At 43.7% G+C, this 22,630-nt stretch overlaps 1 protein-coding gene and 3 non-coding genes across 5 annotated transcripts in view; 2 read left to right on the plus strand and 2 right to left on the minus strand.

Annotated features, from left to right (window-relative positions):
* Positions 1–22,630, minus strand: part of LOC126266984 (neural cell adhesion molecule 1-like) — an 801,025-nt gene that overhangs the window by 470,517 nt on the left and 307,878 nt on the right. The window lies entirely within an intron of this gene.
* Positions 19,514–19,588, minus strand: Trnas-cga (transfer RNA serine (anticodon CGA)). The gene has a single exon. It is a non-coding gene; the product is annotated as a tRNA-Ser (tRNA).
* On the plus strand, positions 19,826–19,900 carry Trnas-cga (transfer RNA serine (anticodon CGA)). Its single transcript has one exon. It is a non-coding gene; the product is annotated as a tRNA-Ser (tRNA).
* Positions 20,126–20,200, plus strand: Trnas-cga (transfer RNA serine (anticodon CGA)). Its single transcript has one exon. It is a non-coding gene; the product is annotated as a tRNA-Ser (tRNA).

Consider the following 22,630-nt stretch of genomic DNA (forward strand, 5'->3'; position numbering starts at 1 on the left):
AAATGGTTAAACAAGTCATCTAGAATGGTCTGAAACAGATGCAATATTCCCCGCAGAACCAAGAAGTCGGAAACCTTTGTTGTCCTAAAAATGTTACGCAGACTGTTGAAAACGGCTCCTTCATTCATAATTTCACTTTTTTCAGCGTCGTCTAGACTACAGAACATCGTTATACTAATCAGTGTATTAGGTTATATTATTTATTCCTCAAAATAAAAAAAAGTTGTGGTTTTCAGTACACTTCGATTTGTAAAACTTCGATTTAAGCGACAGTCAACTGAAAATGAAACAGATGGATAAAGTATGTAAACACCTTATTATTTCGAAAGTACTCGCAGTAACTGTTAACACATGTACCCCACTGTAAGACAAAAGGGTGTGTGCCTTCATGGAAGAATGCTTACAGTTGCATATGGAATAATGTTGCAGCCAGGCGGGCACCTCTTTGTTCGAAGCAAATCGGCGGCCACCAGTGCCTTTGGCTCAAATGGTTCAAATCGCTCTGAGCACTATGGGACTTAACATCTGAGGTCATCAGTCCCCTAGAACTTAGAACTACTTAAACCTAACTAACCTAAGGACATCACATACATCCATGCCCGAGGCAGGATTCGAACCTGCGACCGTAGCAGTAGCGCGGTTCCAGACTGAAGCGCCTAGAACCGCTCGGCTACAGCTGCACCAGTGCCTTTGTTCAGGGTTCAAAAAATATGGGAATTGCTTTCAGAGAGAGATCGGGATTGTGTGGAGGACATGTAAGGGCTTTGCACTGAAACTTTTGCAGCTAACCGAAAAAATTATGGCAACATGTGGGCCTAGGTACAACGTCGTTTATAATCAGTTTCACACAGTCTCATTGTTGTCTCCCAACGACAAGTTAACAGATCCTGGATGACGCTGTAAATGTTCCAGCAGATTGTCTGTTTTTCCACGATGGTTCTTCAGTATTACCTACTCACCCTTTCTTGTTAGTTCTTCATATTTTATTTATCCATATATTTTCTGTCATTCTCTGATGGCGTCAGACTTACATTGCTTCAAGATTTGTATGGCCACCATGTCACTTCCATACAATGCTGTGGTCGGGACATACATTTTCAGAAACAGTTTCGTTATTCCCACATCAGCATCTGGCTATAGTGTTAACTTCTTCATTATGTGTATTGTCAATAACAGAAAATTATACAAAACTGACACGAAGCAAAATATTCTCTGAATGCATCAGACAATGGTTCTGACGCTCTGTCTTGTGGCGAGTAAGGAAAAGCTGGTTGAATAAAGGTGGCTTTGTCCAAACCGATGTTATGGGGGAGCTCGCTAGGAAGCCTTCTGATCTCAGACACAGGGGTGTGTAAACACATGGCACTTTTGGCTTGAGCTTCTGACACAGATGCCAAACGGTCGCAACGGGAGAGACTACAAGCGTAACTGACAGACTGGCTACAAGGACGCAGTCATATCCAAAACGATGGTGCTAGTGAAGGACATAGAATTTAATGATATGATACTGCAGATATTCTTCAAGAGGAGAACTTGAAAGCTGTCTGCTATACACATTTCGTGCTAGGTATTAATACGCATATCAATTAGCACTTGCTGTTTCAGAGAATCTGTAGCACTCTTCCCTCTACTAGAGTATATATTCGGCCTTAAACTGAAAGGCCAAAAAAGAGGAATGTCCGTCAAGCTGAAATTGGAGAAGAGAATCTAGTAGTAAGGCCCGTGTGGCTTCTGACAAAGGGATACGCGATGGCTTGTGCTTGCTGCCTTCAACATGCTGTGATTTCTTGCTGGTTGCCACGTGCACGTACCGAGTTGTTTAATATACACGCTTTGTCATACTGAAATGAGTACAATGAAAGGACTTCGTCCAGGATTATTCACATAAGATACTCTGCAATGGTGTTTTATATGGGCAATGCTAGTTCTGTGTTGGGGATTGCATCATATTGTATGCAATGTCCAATATCTACTCAGTAACTCGGTTCTGAAAGATGCTTTTCTCATTGCTTTTCCACTCACTGAATACTGTATAGGTCACTAAGGTGACAAGTCATTGCTTAGCGGTATTCACACATACAGATGGCGGTGGTGGCCTGTACACAAGATATATAGGCGAAGTGAACCAGCGGAGCTGTCATTTGTACTCATCGGATTCATTTAAAAAGGCTTCAGGCGTGGTTATGGCTGCTCGACGGGAATTAGCAGACTTTGAATGCTGAACAGTAGCTGGAGCTAGACGCATGGGACTCTCTATTTCTGAAATCCTTACTGAATTAAATATTCTTGGATCCGCAGTGTCAAGAGTGTACCAAGAATACTAAATTTCTTTGACCACTGACATTTCTGTGACCGGCGGCCTTCATTTAACGACCGAGAGTAGCGGGGTTTGCCTAGTGATGTCAGTACTACCAGACAAGCAACACTGCTTTAAATAACCGAAGAAATGAATTTGCGATGTACGACGAACGTATCCTTTTGAACTGTTCGGCGCTAATGGGCTATGGCAGCAGACAACAGAACAGAGCGCCTTTGCTAAGACCACGACATCACCTGCAGCGCCTCTCCTGGGATCGTGACTATACCGGTTAGACCATAGGCAACCGTGGCCTGTGCACATGAGTCCCGATTTCAGTTGGTAAGAACTGGTGCTAACGTTCGAGTGTGACGCAGACCCCACGAAGCCATAGACATAAGTAATCAACAAGGCAGAGTGCAAGCTGGTGGTGGCTCCATAATGGTTTAGGCTGTGTTTAAGAAGTGAGTGGGTCCTCTGGTCCAACCGCAGCGGTAATTGATTGGAAATAGTTACATCCGGTACCTGGAGCTCATTTGCAGCCATACATCTACTTGAATTTTCCCAAATGACACTGGAATATTTTTGGGTTACACTGAGCCATGTCAGTAGGCACAATTGCTCACGATTGGTTTGGAGAATAATGGGCACAATTCGAGCGATTAATATGGCTACCTCGATCGCCCAACATAAGCCGCATCGAACATTAATGGGACGTGCTACTGCACAAAATCTTGTACCGACAACAGTTTCGCAATTATGGATGGTTAGCCGTGCTAGACGGCTTTCCGGAAGGAGTGCCTGGTTCCCGGCACGAATCCGCCTGACGGACTTGTGTCGAGGTCCGGTGAGCCGGCCAGTTTGTGGATAGTTTTTAGGCGGTTTCCCATATGCATTGGGGAATGCAGGCTGGTTCTCCTTATTCCGCCTCTGCTACACTATGTCGGTGATTGCTGCACCAAGAAGTTCTCCACGTACGCGTGCACCACCATTACTCTACCACGCAAAACAAATGGGTTACACTTGTCTGGTGTGAGACGTTCCCTTGGGAAGGGTTGGGGGGGGGGGGGGGGTTCCGCAGGGAGCCGAACCGCACAATAACCCTGAAAGAGTGAGTGGTTCGATGTGGGGTGGCGGAGGGGTGAAGTGGACTGCTGTAGCCATCGTGAAGTTGTGGACCACTGTGGCTGCGGCGGGGACGGAGACTCTCCATCGTTTCTACGCCCCCCAGTTAACATACAATGCATACAATACAATACAATGGACGGTTACAGAGACGGCGTGGCTCAACAAATTTGCAGGGGATTTTCAGGGAGTTTCTGAGTCCATGCCAAGTCGAGTTGCTGCACTACGCCGGGTAAAATGAGGTCCGCTACGATACTAGGAAATATCCCATCACATTTTACGCCTCAATTGAAGGTTATTTTTATGTCTTTTGTACATATATGGTCATGTAAAATAACGAGGGCTTTTGAAGGGCGCTAGACGTAGGACATAAGAATCTGTATTCATTTTTTGCAGAATACATAAATGGTTGTTGAGTATTCATATAATATGCGACCTAGGGACTGATTATATGAGCAGTTTGGTCCCTTAGGAATTCACACATATTTGAAGAAACTGTGATCATTATGAAGCTATTTTTCGCTCTTCTGATCTTTATTCAAATCCTCGCTTGTGTTCACTTAAGAACTTAGTTAACGAAAGAGCTGCGTCCGGTTTCACTGTATTGAAATACGAGAGATTATATGCTGCGTTTAGCAGATACATGTTCTTGTTTTTTAAATTAAATTGTCAACTAGGAAGGTAAGTGCATGTCGCAGTGGAGCACCAGTGCAAGTATTTACAGTGACGAAGACGTCGATGTTCAGAATACTCACAAGAAGTGATTCACTAACTCATATAGGGAGCAGCTACATGAGTTCTTTCGTGTTGCCTGTAGTTGCAATTTGTTTTGGTTTAACTTACGTCAAATCCTCTTTTTCTCACACCTTAGCGCTGTGAGTTATTTCTTGTTCACTGCTGCTATAAGGTAAAGGCTCCAGTTCATTTTATCTCTGTTTTCGCCGTGCCTTCTTTCACTGGCGCCGCAACCTGAAATTACCGTAGATTTTTGCTGGCTCAGAAAGTGTGAAATGGACGGGCATTGGGATGTATTGGGAGAACGGCCAGGAGGGGCACAGCATAAAGGTATCACGAGTGGGTTTTCGCTAGCAACGGTTCCTTCGGCCGTTAGTTCCGTTTGTGGCGAGATCGAGTTGTCATTCCTTTGTGTAGCGGTAATCGCACTGCCGTATCGACGGTGGCTTCCTACGGCCTTCCGTGGATTTGCACTTCCCTGTTGATCTACGCTCTGCGGACCTGGACGCTGGCAGTTTTGCGCCCATCGTTTCCACGTATGGAAATACCATTACTGGAAAAATTTTCGGTCAGTATTGTTTGCGCTTTGCCGTCTGTGCTTCTGCTGTCAGCGCCTTATGGATCACCGGAACTTTTTAATTTATTGTGATTAATCTTGCCCGCAACTCTGTTTTACCTTTCCATTTATCTCATTAGTGAACATTTTTGGTGAAAATTAGTGACTGTCACTGCGGTGGCGTTGAAGGGTACCACTGGGACCTTTACTTGCTGCGGATTACGAAGACCATAAGCCGTGCAATACCTCCAAAGTCAGTGTTTTACTGGTGAAACGTAAGATTGACCTTATGTATATGGCAGTTTGCTGTTTGAGATTTAGTGTTTAATCAAGTACTTTACTCAATTTTGTTACCTTGGCATGAGCCACGTAGCATAATTCCTGTTTACGGAGCGGAGTTTTTTTTACATTCTGTAAGGTTAGTAATTCTAGCTTTTAATTATTTTATGTTGAATCCCTGTATTAATATGTGTGCTTTGAAACTGTATTCTAGACGCCTGACGACTGATCGAAGGAAACACTGTCTGTAATGCTTAGTTACTGAACATTCATTTCGGGGCGTTTAGCTTAATCATTCATTTGCTCTGTCTGGTTGATTCTAGTAGGCTGCTGGCCGTGCAATTTTGGTGCTAAATTTACGTAAATTGTTTGGGGAGACGTTATTTATTATATTCGTATACTCCCTTGCGAGTTATTTAAAATCTTTTTGGGAGTAATGATGGATTTTTTGGACTTATATCTGTGATCTCTTAAGAAGGTGGTGATTGTTGTTCATGTAATTTGTATTTTGGTAGTCTATATCTGATCTGTATGGTATTTGTTAGCATGGCCTCATAGTCTCGTGTTGTACTAGCATGGCTTTTCGGCGGCGGCCGGCAGCGAGGACCTATTCCTGTTGTGTCGGTGCACGCGCCTTCCGGCTGCGTTTAAGGAGTGTCAGTGGTTCAAATGGCTATGAGCACTATAGGACTTAACATCTGAGGTCATCAGTCCCCTAGAGTTAGAACTACTTAAACCAAACTAACCTAAGGACATCACACACAGCCCTGTCCGAGGCAGGATTCGAATCTGCGACCATAGCAACAGCGCGCTTCCGGACTGAAGAGCCTAGAACCACACGGCCACAACTGCCGGCTAAGGCATGTCCGCTGTTACTATAGGGGAACTGTTCACCCTGGCGCCTTGTATTCCTTAATTTTCGCGTTTCCCTTCTTAAGGCTCTGATGTGCTTGCTTTAACTTCTTAATATTCTGCCTAAAGGCCTATATGTGAGCGATATTGTAATTATATTTTGAGGCCGTTCCTTTGCCAGTTAAAATATTTGCCTACATACGTGGTGTACTGAAGAAAATTTTAATCTCCTTACATTTGAATTTTTAACTATAACTCACTGTTCTTTGGTTGAGCTTAATGTGTATTTAAGAAAACTTGCCAGATCTCTCGTGCTTGGTTGTTTATTATAAATTATCAGTTCCTTACTTAATTACTGTGACCCGTTAAGAAGACCGTCCAAGACTTATGTTTTATGTACTTATTGTTTAAGGGAGGTTTTGTTACGATTCCTTCGGGTAGCAAGAGCTGAAAGTATAGTCATGTCAATCTGTCGTTAAAGTTTTAAAAAGTCTTATTTTCTTTTAAGAATCTCTTCGGAGATATTAGGTGATTATTGTATTTTATTTTGTTATATCTCCTGCATTGTAAATAAATGTGATAATTCAAAGGACAAACTATTCAAAAATTTTTGATCCACCTTTCTATGTTATTCTCTTTCAATTCCGGCCTGTATCTTGAGGTTTCATTATTTGTTTTGTATTCACTTGTGGGTCAGATTTCGTGTGAGGAAAATTCTCTCAAGTCATTAAAACCAGAGTTACAGTATGTTACGAATCTCACAGGTTAAGATTTAATGCACTATCGCTCCTTCAAACTTTCTTTGATTTCGATCGTATTTTTTCAGCCTGTAAAACGTTTACGTTACACTACAGCTACAGAAGTCGTTTAAAAGTCGGATTGACGGATGAAGGCACCGAGGTAGTCAATCAATCTTATAGACAGACCCAAAGAATATCTTGAAAAACACTGCCGGAATCCAAAAGCCACACACTTCATTCTAGGCTTGAAGTTAGAGTCTTCACTGCTGCACCGCATGTAAGCACATTTTTTATTGTGAAAGATGATGCTCCATCACAACAAGGAGCGAGAATCATGGCCAGTAGCCACCTGTCACGATCCAACCAAACCGCCGTTGCAAGACTTAGCTGACAACAGCATCTGTGGCTGCAGACCGATCATCGTCTCTTAATGAAATACACTTAACCACTCACCTCATTATCTGTCTTTCAACGTTTAGTTTGTCTCACAACCATAATAAAAGTTCTAACAATTCTCATTAAAGTAACGTGACAGCTCCTCTTTCAATTCTAAATAAATTGGCTAAATGCGAATAGCTTGGCCTCATCTGTGTTAGGTATAGTTGTACTACCTAATAGTGACATACGAAAATTTGTTCCGCGGTGGGATTCGAACCCAGATTTCCCGTTTATCACGAGAGGTCGCCTTAACAATTTCGTCAATCCGTGTAAGCCTCCAGGACTGACTCAAAGTCCCATATGCCTTACTGTCTACATATTTCCTTTTTCAGTATCGCTTTATAACTAGATTATGCGAGGAGTATCTGATTTTAATTAACCATGAGCACAAACACAATGTTTTATGCAAATAAAACGGTGATGAAGTAAAACACACATTAATCCACATTACATGAATCAGGATGCGGTCTCCGACTCTCTTAACAATTTTATAAACAAAGTGCTTTGGTACCTCAGTCATGTTTAGTTTATCTCGACGCATTAAAAAAAATTCAAAAGTGTATGAAATCTTATGGGACTTAACTAAATGGCTCTGAGCACTATGGAACTCAACATCTGAGGTCATCAGTCCCCTAGAACTTAGAACTACATAAACCTAACTAACCTAAGGACATTACACACATCCATGCCCGAGGCAGGATTCGAACCTGCGACGGTAGCGGTCTCGTGGTTCCAGACTGAAACGCCTAGAACCGCTCGGCCACATCGGCCGGCCTGGGACTTAACTGCTAAGGTCATCAGTCCCTAAGCTTACATACTACTTAACCTAAATTACCCTAAGGACAACACACACACCTATGCCCGAGGGAGGAGTCGAACCTCCACCGGGATCAGCGCACGGTCCATGACTGCAGCGCCCATAAACCGCTCGGCTAATCCCGCGCAGCGACGCATTTCGGTAGACAGGTTTCATCACATGCGTGTACACAGATATTTTTTTTTTTTTTTTTTTTTTTTTTTTTTTTTTTTTTTTTTGAAATACAGCGGTTACGATGTTACTGTTGCTGGGTGTACCAGACAGGTTGGGTGACAAAGTTGAATGAAGCGAAAACGTATTCCAGTTGCTGATGCATGAAGCTCTAGACAAGAACCGTAATATCACTTACAGTTCCACAAAGCTACGTAAAGTAAATTTACCTATCAAACGTAACTGAAGTCCCACAATATCTGATTTATAAAACATATTGTAAGGTACTGTATTTACGATTCCGTAGCTGGCGGACCTAATGACTCCATTTATTAAAATAATTGGAACTGCAGTACTAAAATGCTATTAATATTATGAAAATATCCGTTATTATAGTCGTACGTAGGGAAAGTGACGTCGAATGTGGGTAAAAAGTCATGCGTTAAAGCGTTTCATGTGGAATAACAACGCTCAATTAACTTCTTTCACGAAGTCTCTCGTCTAGTCTAGCATTCATTATACCGCTGCCGGTAGCATTTACTCGTGCAGAGAAGCAGGTTGATGAATTATGTCTAAGAAATAAAAGCTAGTGCGACGAGGGAACAGTCACGTAGTCGCTGGCGATAGGTCACACAGAATTGCTTAGAAGACGAATGAGGTGGCAATTTTCAAGAGCTTAGGAAGCCGTTACAGTTAAAGGGGGAGGCTCTACGTCATCCAAGGGGTTAAAAAGAGCCTACCCGGAATTAAAAGAGGGAGAGTGGTCACAGTATTGTTTACTATCACTAGGATTATTAACCACTTGTCGAGTTGAGTTGCAGCTGGGACAAGATTCCTACCTACGGATTACGAAAATTATGAAACATGTATGTACATCAGATTTATTCTAGACGCAGCCACGACTGGTACCGGAAATTATCCAGCAATGAACATCAATAAAAACTTCAAGACGTCGAAGTAGGCCTACTAGTTTCTGAATTTCTACTTTATGTGCTGTAGGAGTTTATAAATAGTGTATCTTGTATTGTAGCGTACATTAGCCAGGAAAAGTGCAATTACCGAGTAGCTGAGATTTATTCTGCTGTTAAACTTCTAATAATTCTTCTGTCGGATTGGAGGGAGTCACTCCTTCTCACTTTAGTCTGGTGTGCAAAAGCGAAGTACGAACGGCGTGTCTTGTAATTCACTGATTTAGCAGTCGAGTATATCACGGTTCGTCCACTAGATGGAGGACTCAGGCAAGCAAAACGAGCTGCATATTCAGCTGCGAAGAGGCATAATGCCTACGGGATTCTACACAACCTAGTTCTCTCAAAAAGAGGGGACTAGCTAAAACTAGCAATACGATACTGCATGATAATGTAGTAAATTGATCCCTTCCAATGTACTGGGTGATCAAAAAGACAGTATGAATTTGAAAACTGAATAAATCACTAAATAATGTAGATAGAGAGGTACAAATTGACACACACGCTTGGAATGACATGGGGTTTTAGTATAACCACAAAAATACAAAAGTTCAAAAAATGCTCGACAGATTGCGCTTCATCTGATCAGAATGGCAATAATTAGCATAACAAAGTAATACAAAGCAAAGATGATGTTCTTTACAGGAAATGCTCAATATGTCCACCATCATTTCTCAACAGTAGCTGCAGTCGAGGAATAATGTTGTGAACTGCACTGTAAAGCATATCGGGAGTTATGGTGTGGCATTGGCGTCGGCTGTTGTCTTTCAGCATCCCTAGAGATGTCGGTAGATTACGATACACTTGCGACTTCAGGTAACTCCAAAGCCAATAATCGCACGGACTGAGGTCTGGGGACCTGGGAGGCCAAGCATGACGAAAGTGGCGGCTGAGCACACGATCATCGCCAAACGACGCGCGCAAGAGATCTTTCACGAATCTAGCAATATGGGGTGGAGCGCCATTCTGCATAAACATTGTACGTTCCAGCAGGTGTTTATAAGCCAGGCTGGGGATGATGCGATTCTGTGCCACTCACCCGTCACGGTAGTAGTTTTGCTGTCCAGCGCCATGTGTCTGACATTTTGTGAACTTTGTTTTTTTTTGGCTCTAATAAAACCCCATGTCATTCCAAACGTGAGTGTAAATTTTTACCTCTCTATCTACATTATTCCGTGGTTTATTAAGTTTTCTAATTTATAATGTCTTTTTGATCACGCGGTATATCACGGTTCGTCCAATAGATGGAGGACTCAGGCAGCCAAGCCAGCTGCACATTCAGCTGCGTACAAGCATAATGAGTACGGGATACGACACAATGTAATTCTTTCAAAACGCAGGGCATAGCTAAAACCAGCAGCACGGAAGTGCGTGATAATGTAGTAAATTGCTCGATTCCAATGTACATTCAGAAAAGACGAAACCTGAACGAAATGATATAAGTGACTGTCCCTATATGGTACGGAACGAGACAGAAAACTGCCAGTGTGTAAATGGTAATTGCAGCTGTACAGAGAGGCAAACGGCGTGAAAATCAGGGTAGGTGGCGCGATATGAGGGCGAGGGGGTTGTGCCGGCATCCCGCATGCCCCCTCTGGCCGCTGGCCGCTGGCCGCCTCGCGTGTAATGTGGCCGTTTTATGCATCGGGGGTAACGGCGCGCGCGCTCGCGATATGCGGGCAGCGTGGACCGGCATAGCTAGGCTGCGAACCGACGGTCGCCCGGAGCGGTGAGGTGCGGGGCGGGGTGGGCACCGCGGTAGTGCCTGCCGGCTTCCAGACCACACTCAGCCGCTCACTTCTACCGCGGGCATCTCTCCACCGTGAGACTGGCAAAGTGTCACATGTTGATGTGGGATGTTTGCTTTTATAAGTATCCTTAGTCTTATGGTTCCTGTGTATAAAACGTTGTAGTCTTTCACCTTACTGTCCAATCTGTGCATAGAAACAATGGTGTAAATAAAAGAAAGGTTCTGGAGTGACATTGAAATTCAAAGTAAATGGATTCAGTGATAAGACTCACTGATGACATAGCTATATTGAGTGAAAATTAAAGAGAAATACACTACTGGCCATTAAAATTGCTACACCACGAAGATGATGTGCTACAGACGCGAGATTTAACCGGCATGAAGAAGATGTTGTGACATGCAAATGATTAGCTTTTCAGAGCATTCACACAGGCTTAGCGCCGGAGGCGACACCTACTAGATGCTGACATGAGGATAGGTTCCTACAGATTTCGTATACACAAACAGCAGTTGACCGGGTTTCCCTGGTGAAACGTTGATGCGATGCCTCGTGTAAGGAGGACAAATGCGTACCATCACGTTTACGACTTTGACAAAGGTCGGATTGTAGCCTATCGCGATTGTCGTCTACCGTATGAGCTCGCGTTGGTCGAAATCCAATGACTTATCAGAATATGGACTCGGTGGGTTCAGGAGGGTAGTACGGAACGCCGTACTGGATCCCAATGGCCTCGTATCACTAGCTGTCGAGATGACAGGCATCTTATTCGCATGGTTGTAACGGATCGTGCAGCCACGTCTCGATCCCTGAGTCAACAGATGGGGCCGTTTGCAAGACAACAACCATCTGCACGAACGGCACGACGTTTGCAGCAACATGGACTATCACCTTGAGACCGTGGCTGCGATTATCCTTGACAGCGCATCACAGACAGGAGTGCCTGCGGTGATGTACTCAACGTCGAACCTTGGTGCACGAATGGCAAAACGTCATTTTTTCGGATGAATCCACGGTTTACGGCATCATTATGGTCGCATCCGCGTTTGGCGACATCGCGGTGAATGCACATTAGAAGATTGTATTCGTCATCGCCATACTGGCGAATCACCGGGCGTGATGGTATGGGGTGTCACTGGTTACACGTCTCGGTCATCTCTAGTTCCCATTGACGACACTTTGAACAGTGGACGTTACATTTCAGATAAGTTACGACCCGTGGCTCTACCCTTCATTCGATCCCTGCGAAACCCTACATTTCAGCAGGATAATGCACGACCGCATGTTGCAGGTCCTGTACGGACCTTTCTGGATACAGAAAATGTTCAACTGCTGCCCTGCCCAGCAAATTCTCCAGATCTCTCACCAATTGAAAACGTCTGATCAATGGTGGCCGAGCAACTGGCTCGTCACAATACGGTAGTCGCTACTCTTCATTAATTGTGGTATCGTGTTGAAGCTGCATGGGCAGCTGTACCTGTACACGCTATCCAAGTTCTGTTTGACTCAATGCCCAGGCGTACCAAGGCCGTTATTACTGCCAGAGGTGGTTGTTCTGAGGGCCAGAGGTGGTTGTGACTTCTCAGGATGTATGCACCCAAATTCCGTGAAAGTGTAATCACATGTCAGTTCTAGTATAATATATTTGTCCAATGAATACCAGTTTATCATCTGCATTTCTTCTTAGTGTGGCAATTTTAATGGTCAGTAGTGTAGAAGAAGCAATGGTGGAAATAAAAGAGAGGTTCCGGAATGAGATTAAAATTCTAAGTAGAAGACCATCAATGATAAGATTCGCAGATGAGATTGCTATCTTGAGTGAAAATGATTGTGAAATACATGATCTGTTGAATGGAATGAACAAACTAAGGACTACGCAATATGGATTGAGAGAGAATGGAAGAAAGACGAAAGTAGGAAGAAGTTGCAGAAATGAGAACAGCGAGAAACCTAACATCAGCATCGATAGTCACGAAGTAGATGAAGTGAAGTAATTCTACTGCTTAGGCAGAAATGTAACCAGTGACGGACGGGGCAAGCAGGACTTCCAAACGTAGACTAGCGCTGTCAAAAATGGCATACCTGGCCAAGAAATGTCTACTAGTATCAAACATAGGCCTCAATTTGGGAATTAATTTCTCACAATATGAGGGGCGTTTGAAATGTTAGTGCAAAGTCCGAGAGATGGCACCAGTGGTGCATATCGAGGTCGTGTTCAGTTAGAAGCATCTTTGGAAAGAACGCACACAAAGCCATATTAGTCTATTTCTTTGTGTTTGGCATTCGTGTGAATCAAGGAAGTCGAGCGATTGTCAAAAAATGGACGAAAAAGAATTTCGTGTGGTGATGAAACATTATGAAAGGCAAAACGCTTCAGGAGACTAAACAGAAGCTTGATAAACATTACGGTGATTCTGCACATTCGATTAAAACAGTTTATAAGTGGTTTCATAATTTTCGGAGTGGCCATATGGGCACAAGTGATGCTGATCGTTCAGGACGCCCTGTGGAGGTCACGACTCCAGAAATCTTTGATAAAAGCCATGATATGGTGATGGATGACGGAAGAGTTAAGGCGTGTGAGATTGCTACTGTTGTGGGCATCCTGAATGAATGGTACATAATATTTTGCCTAAACATTTGAACATGAGAAAGCTATCCGGAAAATGGGTTCCGTGGTTGCTCACGCATGACCGAAAACGGAATCGTGTGAAGTGTTGCAAGGATGGTTTGGAGCTGTTCAGGAAGAATCAGCAGGACTATAAGTGTCGTTTCGTCGCTGTGGATGAAATATGGATACATTGCTATACTCCATCTAAACAAGGGGTTATCGAGGGAAAATTTGCACCAAAAAAGCCGAAGACCACTCCTTCGGCCGGAAAGGTTATGGCGACTGTCTTTTGGGATTCGCAAGGGATATCTGGAAAAGGGTAAAACTATTACAGGTGCATATTATTCATCGTTATTAGACCGTTTGAAAACCGAGCTGCGAGAAAAACGCCGCAATGCACCAGCACACACCTCACCAGTTGTGGTCGCAAAATTATTGGAAATAGGATTCCAACTCGTTTCACATCCCCCCTATTCTCCGCACTTCCCCAATTGGAAGAAGTGGCTGGCAGGACAAACATTTTATTCAAACGAGGAGGCGATTGCAGCAGCTAATAGCTATTTTGCAGACTTGGACAATTCCTATTATTCGGAAGGGATCAACAAATTAGAACATTGTTGGACGAAGTTTGTCAGTCTAAAAAGATACTTTTGTCGAAAAATAAAACGGCTTACCCCAAACACGTAAGTAGTTTTTATTTTTGCACGGACTTTTCAAACGCCCCTCGTATACGTTTCGAGCACAGCATTGTATGGTAGTGAAACATGGACTGTGGGAAAACAGGAACAGAAGAAAGTCGAAGCATTTGTGGTGTGCTGCTACAGACGAACGTTGAAGATTAGGTGGACTGGTAATATAAGGAATGAGGTGGTCTTGTGAAGAATCGGAGAGGAAAGGAGTATGTGAAAAATATTGACAAGGAGAAGGTACAGGATGACAGGACACCTGTTAAGACATCAGGGAAGACTTCCTTGGTATTTGTAATGGGTGAAAACTGTAGAGAAAGACAGAGATTGCAATGCAACCAGCAAATAATTGAAGACGTAGTTTGCAAATGTTACTCTAAAACAAAATACATTTTTGCATGCAGAGACATTGTTCCCTCACTTATTACTCCTATTAACTGCTGTCCCACGACTTTCATTCGATTTGATACATGACAAGAGGACATCACCAACTCGACCTTATATTTTACGGAGAGAAAAGCACGGTTGCTTTAATCGTCTGTCCAGTCATTTGCGAAGCGAGTGCTCTATTTCGATTTTTGGCGACAAAAGTCAAACAGTCAATTTTCCCAGTGTTTAAAAGTTGCATTTTCGTAAGGACATAATTATCAGAATTATGATCCAAATTTTGCAGCAGAGTCGATTGCTTAGGCTGATATCTTGCAAGTATTATTGTTTTTCCTTAATATATGAGGTCAAGTTCGTAAAGTTTCCTTGTGAGTCAGTCAAGATACCGTTTTGACTACAGACAAGTGCGGTCTCTCATTGTTTTGTTTGGGTCAATTGTCCCCTGACTTTTTTGCTGTGGTGCGCTACAACTTCCTCTACAGTATCAGTGTGTTCATCTCAGAGTAGCACTTTAGTCGAACAACTTAAATACCTGTATAGTATATTCCAATTTCTATCTTCTCCTGCAGTTCTCATTTTCATGTCCATTAACATCGAAAATCAACTCAAATGTAATATAAATTTTGAAAATAACTCTCAAAGTAGTTACTACGGGTCGAATACGCCTTCTCTTTTTCTGACTTGCGCTTAACATCTGCATCCCTGAAGGGGCTTGCTTCGTTCTGTTTCTGAGAAGGACTCTATTACCTTGTACTGAGACTATACTATATCTTCTCGTAAGTGTACCAAACAAGTACAGATTTAGTTTTTTTTATATTACAGTTCCATACCTGTACCTATGTATCAGTGCATTAGGTGCATTAACAAATAATTCATAACAATTGTTGAACAAGAAAAATAAATAGTTTTGTCAAATCACAATGAATCAAAAATCAAACTAAGAAAAATTATTTGTCGTTCGTGGTCTCCTGTTTCTGTTACTCTGCATTATATTCGTCTGCCTTCGGCTTATTCTCAATCAATATTCCGCGCTCAGTAGCCTCTTCATGCCATTCACAATGTCCTGATATTTTTTCCTTGCTATTACTAAGAGTAGCAACGTCATAATCGAAAAAGATAACTGAAGTTCTTTCGCCCTGAATTATAATCCCACCTCCTAACATTTCTATTATTTCCGTCAGTATTTCTTCTATAAACAGACTGAACAGCTTGGGACAAAGATTGCTACCCTATCTTACACTGTATAATCCAAGCACTTCGATACCGTTTGTCTATTCCTATTGGTTATTCCTTGTTTCTATAATTATTTTGTGTTACTCGTTTGTCTCTACAGATTACACCTATTCTTCTGAGGAAGTAGCCTGACCCAGCAATTGCTGACCTAGAGATTTAGTCCAGAACCCAACCTGTCACCTTCCTAACAGGTTCAAACGTTTGCAGATTACAGCAATTACTCCATTATTCCAAGTTGAGGATGCTTGTACAGGACGAAGTATCGAGTAGAGTTACATCAAACAAAACACTTACAAACATTATGAAGTTGTGTTATTAGAAGAGAAGTGAAGAACATGAGTTCTACCTCACCATGCTATATTTTCGATGTTAGTTACCCATTATCTCAAGGATGTTTAGGAAAGTTTCAGAGCAATATTTGATACAGTTAATGAGAAAACTGGGTGTAGTGAAAACTATATTTTATCAATTAAAAACACCCTTTTCCATATTTTGAGTCCATCACCACTGTTATCAAGCAATAACAGATTGTTCGACTTTCTATCGTCTTTCATTGCAGTTTTAGTTCAGACTTCAGCGTTTATACATTTTTCCGAGTCCACGTCATGAACGCCATACGCTGCATGTATCACTGCTTTGTCAAGTACACTCAGTTTACACACACAACAGATAACTGTTTCACTGAAACATGGCCAAAATATAGAGTCCCATAGGGTTATTGGTTATTTATCATTTTTTGCAGTCATCTCCTCTTAATTTCCAAAGGATGTTTTTTGTTTTAAGTACCGAAGAGGGCGGTGAGAGGATGGCATTGCACCTATCACAGCCACCAATCGCAGTTCCTTGTGCTGCTCTTAAATATCTTACTTTGCACACATACTACAGATTCCTCTTGATTTTCTTATTATTCTTATAAATAGCCAACAAAAAACTTCGACTGCAGCGTTAACGGAAAATACTAAAAGTGTCATTATGAAATTCGCAAAGGGAATCAAAGACCTCCGACAGGAAACCACCACGTAGAACGTATTGTCCACTACAAAAGAATTCAAACTACAGATTACTAGAACAAACAATTCTAGAAATATGAGTAGTCGATTGATTCAATGTAATTTTTAGGAGGTATATTGAAAATGCAAATATATAAAGAAATATAATAAAGCCGACGGTAATCCATTTCCTCACAGTAGGAGATGTGTAGAATTTTATGGAATTTCTGGGATTTTAATGTAACAAATATGAATAATAGGTTTGTTTGTAAATAAATAAATCTTCTGCTACCAGTCACAATTTTTTCTTTATTTTACTATTCGCACGACGCTTTTCGAGAAATAATTCCCACATTCAATTGCGGTTTTTTTTATGTGTGTTAAGCCATTTCTTTTGATGTTGTCAGTGTGTGTTAGCCTGCTTCATTTTGTTGACTTTTAAGTTTCTAATGGTCCATTTGTGTAGAGTCCCACACACACTTAACATCACACACAACTTGTGCACTTTACACATCGATAAATTATTTATTTATTTATAAAGAAATATATTGTATCTACAGTTGCAGGCTTTCAAAAACCATTTATAATGGATCAAATCAAATATGAATAATATTTTCTCATTCCCTGCCATTAGTCTCTCCTTAAGGCGTATGGAATCAGATATTGTAAATCAATACATCTTTCGAAGTTCATTACCGAACTGCCCGAGAATAGAACTTCAGTCGATGACAAGTGGTCGATAAAACATCTCTGAGGAAACTGATTGGCTCTAACTGGAATTGTTCGGGGAAAAAACTAAGCTTTCAGCCAGCGGGAACCAATCTGGAATACGTCCACTCCTAATGACAGTTTGCAAAGTGGCTGATGTGTGATTGATGCGCGAGCCTTGTGAGGCGCTGGAGCAGACCTGGATCGCCCCGTGTCGGAGTCAATAATTTAGCTGTCAAGCCGTCCGTCACGGGTGCGTAGGCGGGGCGTGCGGCCGACGCGTGTTCGCCGCTCCAGAAGTTCTGACTGCGCCAGCCCTGGAGGCCGTACGTTCCGGCGGCGTGTATCGACAGATCCGGAAACCAAACTTAGGCCGCCGGGAGAGTGGAGTATTACCGCGTACAAGTGGCGGTGGTCAGAAGCGGAAAAAACATCTCCTGCAAATGAATATGCCACTGATGTACCGATTCCGAGAGATATAATGTGGCATATGATGGAGAAATGTAGAATATAAACAAACGTGACTCATGTAAGACTTAGAAAAAACAACTTATAGCTAGGTATGTCCCCGTGCGTAACGACTGACGCATAAAGAGAATAAGTCGTCTAAGTACACAACAATTTCAGGTGTGGTACCGTGGTTGCATACGAGGAGTGTTTTTTAAGTAAGTACTGTTTTGAAGTTAAAAACTGACGTGCTAAGATATCTCAATACTTCTATTTTGCATGAAAGCCTGTACCTTAATCTACACTCCTGGAAATGGAAAAAAGAACACATTGACACCGGTGTGTCAGACCCACCATACTTGCTCCAGACACTGCGAGAGGGCTGTACAAGCAATGATCACACGCACGGCACAGCGGACACACCAGGAACCGCGGTGTTGGCCGTCGAATGGCGCTAGCTGCGCAGCATTTGTGCACCGCCGCCGTCAGTGTCAGCCAGTTTCCCGTGGCATACGGAGCTCCATCGCAGTCTTTAACACTGGTAGCATGCCGCGACAGCGTGGACGTGAACCGTATGTGCAGTTGACGGACTTTGAGCGAGGGCGTATAGTGGGCATGCGGGAGTCCGGGTGGACGTACCGCCGAATTGCTCAACACGTGGGGCGTGAGGTCTCCACAGTACATCGATATTGTCGCCAGTGGTCGGCGGAAGGTGCACGTGCCCGTCGACCTGGGACCGGACCGCAGCGACGCACGGATGCACGCCAAGATCGTAGGATCCTACGCAGTGCCGTAGGGGACCGCACCGCCACTTCCCAGCAAATTAGGGACACTGTTGCTCCTGGGGTATCGGCGAGGACCATTCGCAACCGTCTGCATGAAGCTGGGCTACGGTCCCGCACACCGTTAGGCCGTCTTCCGCTCACGCCCCAACATCGTGCAGCCCGCCTCCAGTGGTGTCGCGACAGGCCTGAATGGAGGGACGAATGGAGACGTGTCGTATTCAGCGATGAGAGTCGCTTCTGCCTTGGTGCCAATGATGGTCGTATGCGTGTTTGGCGCCGTGCAGGTGAGCGCCACAATCAGGACTGCATACGACCGAGGCACACAGGGCCAACACCCGGCATCATGGTGTGGGGAGCGATCTCCTACACTGGCCGTACACCTCTGGTGATCGTCGAAGGGACACTGAATAGTGCACGGTACATCCAAACCGTCATCGAACCCATCGTTTTACCATTCCTAGACCGGCAAGGGAACTTGCTGTTCCAACAGGACAATGCACGTCCGCATGTATCTCGTGCCACCCAACGTGCTCTAGAAGGTGTCAGTCAACTACCCTGGCCAGCAAGATCTCCGGATCTGTCCCCCATTGAGCATGTTTGGGACTGGATGAAGCGTCGTCTCACGCATCCAGCATCTCTACGATCGTCTCCATGGGAGAATAGCAGCCTGCATTGCTGCGAAAGGTGGATATACACTGTACTAGTGCCGACATTGTGTATGCTCTGTTGCCTGTGTCTATGTGCCTGTGGTTCTGTCAGTGTGATCATGTGATGTATCTGACCCCAGGAATGTGTCAATAAAGTTTCCCCTTCCTGGGACATTGAATTCACGGTGTTCTTATTTCAATTTCCAGGAGTGTACGCACTGGCACCATGACAGTCTGATTCTTCCTTCCAGAATGAGATTTTCACTCTGCAGCGGAGTGTGCGCTGATATGAAACTTCCTGGCAGATTAAAACTGTGTGCCCGACCGAGACTCGAACTCGGGACCTTTGCCTTTCGCGGGCAAGTGCTCTACCAACTGAGCTACCGAAGCACGACTCACGTCCGGTACGCACAGCTGCCAGGAAGATTCATATCAGCGCACACTCCGCTGCAGAGTGAAAATGTCATTCTGGAAACATCCCCCAGGCTGTGGCTAAGCCATGTCTCCGCAATATCCTTTCTTTCAGGAGTGCTAGTTCTGCAAGGTTCGCAGAAGAGCTTCTGTAAAGTTTGGAAGGTAGGAGACGGATACTGGCAGAAGTAAAGCTGTGTGTACCGGGCGTGAGTCGTGCTTCGGTAGCTCAGTTGGTAGAGCACTTGCCCGCGAAAGGCAAAGGTCCCGAGTTCGAGTCTCGGTCGGGCACACAGTTTTAATCTGCCAGGAAGTTTCATATCAGCGCACACTCCGCTGCAGAGTGAAAATCTCATTCTGGAAACATCCCCCAGGCTGTGGCTAAGCCATGTCTCCGCAAAATCCTTTCTTTCAGGAGTGCTAGTTCTGCAAGGTTCGCAGAAGAGCTTCTGTAGAGTTTGGAAGGTAGGAGACGGATACTGGCAGAAGTAAAGCTGTGTGTACCGGCCGTGAGTCGTGCTTCGGTAGCTCAGTTGGTAGAGCACTTGCCCGCGAAAGGCAAAGGTCCCGAGTTCGAGTCTCGGTCGGGCACACAGTTTTAATCTGCCAGGAAGTTTGATTCTTCTTTGTTTACGTTGTGTACTGACTGTTTAAGTTGCCTCCGATAATCGTGAATACCACCAACTGTGAATTACGGGCTGTTATAAGATTTCTTAGTGCTAAAGGCATAAAGGCGATCGTTATTCATAGTGAGATTTGTACAGTTTAAAGAGAAAACATTATCAGTGATTGAATGGTAAGAAAATGGGTGAGAGCATTTAAAAATGGCCACACAAATCTGCATGATGAACAACGGAGTGGGCGTCCTTCGGCCGTTAATGGAAGTTTGGCGCAGGAAGTGAATAAGGCGAGAGAAAACGGACGCTTTACGATTGCCTACTTGCGAGATGACTTTCCTAATGTTTCTCGTAGTGTTTTGTATGGCATTGTGATCGAGCACTTGAATTACCGAAAATTGTGCACACGTTGTTGGGTACCGAAAATGTTGACGGATGTGCACAAAACCAAACGTTTTAGCAATGCATTGACTTTCCTCGAGCGGTACCACAACGACGATGATGATTTCTTAAGCCAAATTGTTACGGGTGATGAAACATGGGTGGCCTACGTCACACCAGAATGAAAGCAGCAGTCCATGGAAGTTGAGCAAGGGCACCGTTTTTGCTGCAAGAGAATGCCCGTGCCGGCTGGAGTGGCCGTGCGGGTCTAGGCGCTACAGTCTGGAGCCGGGCGACCGTTACGGTCTCAGGTTCGAATCCTGCCTCGGGCATGGATATGTGTGATGTCCTTAGGTTAGTTAGGTTTAATTAGTTCTACTTCTAGGCGACTGATGACCTCAGAAGTTAAGGCGCATAGTGCTCAGAGCCATTTTGAACAATGCACGTCCGCATGGGACGAATCAGACCAAATATCTCATCATATCTTTTCGATGGGAAACTCTAGATCATCATCTTTACAGTCCCGATGTAGCACCCAGTGCACCCACTGACTACAATCTGTTCCTTCACTTGCAGAAACACGTGGGCGGTCAGCGTCTTCAAGACGATGACGAAGTCAAAACAGTGGTAATGCAGTGGTTAACAAGTTAGGCGGCAGACTTCTATGAGGAGGGTATTCAGGAACTGGTAGAATGTTATGACAAGTGCCTCAATATTGACGGACATTATCTACAAAAGTAGATTAAGGTACAGGATTTCATAAAAAATTAAATAATTGAGATATCTTAGCACGTCCTTTTTTAATTTTAAAACGGTACTTACTTAAAAAACACGCCTCGTATATTAAAGTTTAGTACATCCACATCAGCGTAGCACAGTAAATACCTGCACGATAATACGATATTTGCTTCAAATACGATTCATAGCAATTATATTAAAAAATAAGCACATGTTAGTTTTATTGGGCAGAAACGAAGACGGCATACCGCTATGCCGTATTCAGTCCGTCAGGCCTATGAAACACAAATTTCCGAAGTTCCCGTTAGCTGTGAACTGTGCCATGTCTGCCTGAGAAGTGAGAGAGAATCCGGGGCAAATGGCACGATCTGTCATGTCATTATGTCTTATGAAGAGTCAGACAGTCAGAGAAAGCCATCCCCTACGCAGTTTATTTCGCTATTACTTTTCTTTACATTATAAATCCAAACCTCGTTCGAACAGACATCTGAAGGTCCATCGGTACCGGCCTACCGCCGTGTCATCCTCAGACTATAGGACCACGGGATGAGGATGTGTTCAGCACACCATTCTCCTGCAGTTATCTCTTTCCATGGCCGGAGCCGCCACTTCTCAATCAAGTAGCTCCTCAATTGGCCACACAAGGAACGAGAGTGTCCAGCTTGCCAACAGCCCTCGGTAGACCGGGATGGTCGCCCATCCAGGTGCTGGCCAAACCCGACAACGCTTAACTTCAAACCAGGTAACCGGTGTTGGCAGTTTTAGTATCTACTCATATTAAATTCTAAATTTCTTCTCTTAGTGAGTCTTGTCCTAACGAAAGTTTCTATCTCTCTTTGGTAAATGCTAGGTTTCTGAGGAGGTATACTCGTATAGAGCGCAGCCTCCGCTACCTATCCCTTGACAGGATCGTTAGGCGACCTTGCTGCTCTCGGGAATCTGGCCTTCAGGATGGTAATTCCCGATAGCGGCGGTGTCTTTGATCTGCAAGTGCCACCGACAATGACTCACGGCAAACGACCTGCCCAACACAGAAACCAAACGCAAAGAATTCAAGTGCCTAGTTGCCTCAATACACTTGAATAGCTGGCCGAGCGAACAGTAAAGTTGCAACGGTAGGGTGACATTAAACAAACATTGTAACTTAAATGAAGCCTATAGTTAAAGACTGTTTACGGCCTTGTAAACGGAAAACTAGTTAATGTGAATAAAATAATTCTGAAAATATACAATATAGTGCTTTTCACCCATTACAGATATTTTAATCCACGAGTTGAAATCAAGAT

Source organism: Schistocerca gregaria, chromosome 4, assembly GCF_023897955.1.
Source record: "Schistocerca gregaria isolate iqSchGreg1 chromosome 4, iqSchGreg1.2, whole genome shotgun sequence".
NCBI classification, from domain to species: Eukaryota; Metazoa; Arthropoda; class Insecta; order Orthoptera; family Acrididae; genus Schistocerca; species Schistocerca gregaria.